The 4,551-nt window shown below is 38.8% G+C and overlaps 1 long non-coding RNA gene across 1 annotated transcript; it reads left to right on the top strand.

The window, feature by feature from the left end:
* The first annotated feature begins 2,196 nt into the window (after positions 1-2,196).
* LOC143134964 (uncharacterized) lies at positions 2,197-3,037 on the top strand. Its single transcript, XR_012988741.1, has 2 exons — positions 2,197-2,395; positions 2,735-3,037. It is a non-coding gene; the product is annotated as an uncharacterized LOC143134964 (long non-coding RNA).
* Positions 3,038-4,551: the final 1,514 nt, after the last annotated feature.

The following is a 4,551-nucleotide window of genomic DNA, read 5'->3' as shown; positions in this document are numbered from 1 at the left end:
AAAATGAACGTCATGTTTGCTAATTCTCTCCCCAGTTGTTGGACGAGCAGAAGGACGCTATGGATGGTGAGGATGAACCCGCAATGACAGGGAGGAATGAACTTGAACCTGTGTTATTCAGAGGATAAGTCAATGCTATGTACATAGACTGTGTTCTGTAACTGTCCGCTCTTGTGGCCATTCAAATGTATAGGGCAATTCCACGCAAAACTGTAACATCCATAACACCAACACAATGCCATGGTATTTAGTTGGCATTATGGATGTGACAGTTTTGCGTGGAATTGCCCTATACAAGTTACAGACTTTCAAAGTTAAACATATCAAATATAATTTCATATAGGCTACTAAACAATCAGACCTGAAGACTTCATGAAACACTACCAAAATAAAGTTGAAACTAATTCTACAAAAGGCACTCCAAGGAAAAGCCTTTTTGGCTGCATTGGCCAACATGTTTCGACCAACAGCCTGTCACTATGAAACTCTGTAACTCATAGGTGCCAACTCTCACGCATTGGCCGTGAGACACACGCATTTGATTAGTTTCACACGCTCACACGCCACACCCCCGATTTCTCACGCTGAAGTGTCAACCCGGTCGGTCAGATGCCTGAAAAATGAGTTTAGCCTATCTATAGATCTACCTGTTGAGCCACGGTTATGCTTTCAGAGACGGTGAGAGGGTTCAAGAGCACCCCCTGTCTGGAATTTTCAAAATGTTCTCTCATTTGCGATGCTACTTCAGAAGCCATCCCAGGCGCATCCCCCCGCATTTCCCCGGCTTCAGGTATGCTTTGAGTATTATTGAGTATTTTTCACGCTGTGTCAACCTGGTAGGTCAAATACCTGGCAGATGAGGTTCAACTAAACTAAACCTATACATATGATATCACACATCATGTGAACGTGCGGAATCTAAGCTTTCCAATGATATTAGCGCCAAGTTGCTGTGATAAATGCTTCGCGAGAGAATTAACATTGAACCGACGTGCAATTTAGGCTAATCATATTTGCATTTACCCATTACTCTCGGTTTAATATTTCACTAACCCTTCACACAACACGTGGAAAACCCTATTTCACAATAAACAGCAAACCTACCGAATACGAGGATATAAAGCATGCCTCTGTGCAATAAGTGGTTCCTGAGTAATCCGGTTTTGAAATTGCAACACATTTCTACATAGCCTCATTGGGGCGAAATTATAATGTATTCTAATGTAAACTACTTGTCAGTAGGCCTACATACATTTTTGTAAATTGCTCAGCCATAGATTATCCCACTATCATGGTTCTTATATTGTCAGGTTCCAGCCAATCCCATTACAGATAAATGAATATATTTATATTGGCATGCTTCCTAGTGACATTAATACAAAAATATGAAGAAAATCAAATAACGAGACACAAATATTGATATAAAGCCTGACATAAGCCATATGCAAACATTCACATCATGCAGATATGGGTAGGCTACATCCTGAAAAAGGAATAGCATGTAGGCTATAGGCTATGGCCATTACAATGACCAATATATTATCTTAAATAAACTAGCTGAATAACACAGGTGACCACTTCTGCATAATTTCATGGAGTGCTGAAATGTACACACATTTTTGAACATTTCTGAACTGTGAAATGTAGCATATGTTTTTGTGGTTGTGAACTTATTACAATATCACTATAACTATTCCACCTGTGTGTGCATGGTTATAATTCTGAAGTGCAAAATAGCTTAGGGTACAGCACAAATATTTCTATAAAAATAAGCAAGTCTGACCTCTGAATTTATTTTGAAAGTGCACCTGATTGATGCATTTAAAAGTTAAAATATACAAACATTTCTTAAATTCTTACAAAACACCCACACACACACACTTTTGCCGTGCGAAATACCAGTGCTGTTTTCAGCATCTGTTTAGTGCTTCATTGTCATTTTCATTGGATTCTCCCATTTGCGCGTAAATCGCTCATAAACTTTTTTGTTTGTTTTTTGTTACACGCATTCTCCCATTCCGCTTCGGTCACACACACAGTGACAAGCGCCAAATCCCCCGCAGTGTTGAAGAGATCAGTCGTCCCCCTCACTTTTGATAAGGTAAAAAGCCTTATAGGTACGCCAAATAAATAATAACCTATAGGTTTACACTAGGCTATGTAAAACTCCCCATTAACTAGATTTAAAATTCCCTCTGTATGGAAAAAAAGATCTATTATTCAACATTAGTTAACACACTGAGAATGATTGCTGCACTATATGTATTGTTCTCTAGCAACCTGAAGGTCCAAGACTCAATCCACTGAAGGCTCTCCGTAAGATGGTGGATCTGATGTCTGCTTTGTGGTCCTATAGGACGACGCCATGGATTGGGGTCAGAGATGCGCCTGAGAAGTAAGTGTTTGTGTTTGTAATCAAGTGTAATCAAATTTGACTGATGCTAAAACTGGAGTAGGGGATTTGAATAGACATTTATACCGTCAATTTAAGACATCAAAAAGCCTGTTCATGGCCTCAAAGAAGTCAGTTGTAGTATTTGCCTAACTTGGCAGCCTCTCCAGCTGTATCATGGTCTTCAGTCCTATTGTGTTATCACAGCATTTATAGTAGGAAGGATCATATTAAGCAAAGCAATGTGCAGGTGTAGTAACTTAATTTCAAGAACATAAGAACACAATTGTAATTCATGATGTTTTTTTTTTTTTACTTTGCGTGGTGTTGTCTCTGTTTTAGGTGCTGTAAATGCTGGCCATATGACTTCAACCTTCATCCAACCAAACGAAGAGATCCTGCTTTCCTACACTCCATTCAGGATGTTAGTTAATTCAAAGACAATAACAGTATTTAGTTTTGTAAATGCTTAACTACCACTCAATGCAGGACACATCTACTGGCAGTTGATGGAGGGGGTTTAGGGCAGTTGTGCTATTCTTTTCCTTGTGGGTAGACTGCAGAATGTGGCTATGTATGCAGGTGTTAAATTGTGGGATTTGTTGAAAATGTGAATTTCAAATAAAACCATACCATTCAAAGTTAGCCTCACACACTTTATACCCTCCTTTCCTCAGGTTTACTTGTTTGGATCGGATGGACAAGTCGGCACTCCTTATATTAACAAGCTACCTCTTTCTTCTACTAGTTCAATAATATGGTATCTGAAAGAGAAATGCCAGTGTTCATCATATTTTTAGCCTTATGTCAATGAAAAAATAAGTGGTGTAGGCCTATTGTATTTCCATTGTAATTTGCGTGGGTAGTAGGCCTAAAGATATGGCCGTGTGGCGGCGCTGTGGGATACATCGATTGGCGCTACTTTATCAAACATCAGAGGTAAGGCTAATTGAGAAAGCAGACCTCTGGTTAGGTGTGCTAGTTAGCAACTTGTTAACCAGGGGCACGTTTCCCATAACCATAGTTGCTAACTAAGTTAGCTACTTTGTTGGTTGCAATGCAAACTATGGTTTTGGGAAACGCACCCCTGGCTGTCCAGATTATTATGTGATATGACCTACTTGTTAAACAATAATATGCAATACTATAGTACAGTGGTACGTGATATTTAAAAATATACAAATAATTTGCAATAAATGTAGTCATGGATTATTAAAATGTTCCAAATGTTTGAATTTTGTATGTGTTTATTAGTTCCAAAGTTTAATAAATTAGACACTGATGGCACAGTGCTCTGTTTTAAATCTTTTTTTTTTCTCAACTAAAAATGCTTTGCGCTTGTTAGCGGGAAGGCTACTTGGCTGAAAAAATATTTCACGGGGTACATCACTAAAAAAAGGTTGAGAACAACTGCCCTAGTTTATGTGTATGGCCGTCTGCTATACAGCCTATTTGAACGCAATCCAGACATCAAAAACGATGCTGATATGACGGTACGTACATGTCTACGTCCTTAGGGAAGGAGAAGACAGAAAGGTGTCTGTTTATGCACCCAAAGTTTAGGCATTTTCGCGATTGAGTGATCAACATCGAAGTGGTAAGCAACGGTAACTTATTCCAGAGAACCTTCGGCTACTTAGTAGATCGCGTGCCAGTGGGTTACAGAAACAGACAGACAAGTGGCAAACAAAGTCGTTTTTCTCCTTAACTGTTCATCTGAAAAACGCCATGTCGGTGTCAGAATGTAAGGAACACATGTGAATTACAGAAAATGCATTAAAATGTACAATCTCGAGCTGTATAATTAAGAAATCAAAAATGATTTCTTCCATAGGGCCAAAGTGTAAAGAATCTCTCGCTAGTCTCCTAAAAAGGCGTGGTGCTAATGAACCCTACGTCATAGAGTGTGCCAGTGACTTCCGTTTTACTTCCGCTACAAGGGACCTGTCTTTAAAAAAAATATGAACTGAGTTAATGGAGAGATAACAATTATTTTTTGGTCCAGTTTGAATTGTGCCACGAATTTCACATATGATGTGTGTGAATTTAAAAGGTAATTTTTCACGTCAAGAAAGTACTGTTGTTCGATAGACTTCAAAAGTTATGTTGGTTTTGTACAAATCCGCTCAGTGGACTACATCTCTCGTCTCGAACGATGT

The sequence above is a fragment of the Alosa pseudoharengus genome, unplaced genomic scaffold (genome assembly GCF_046254945.1).
Source record: "Alosa pseudoharengus isolate Yale_2024_CS ecotype anadromous, Long Island Sound unplaced genomic scaffold, YU_APseudo_1.1 YU_APseudo_1.1_scf_2, whole genome shotgun sequence".
Lineage (NCBI taxonomy): Eukaryota > Metazoa > Chordata > Actinopteri > Clupeiformes > Clupeidae > Alosa > Alosa pseudoharengus.
The sequence above is the reverse complement of the archived record's forward strand: the minus strand, read 5'-3'. Positions and strand labels throughout refer to the sequence as shown.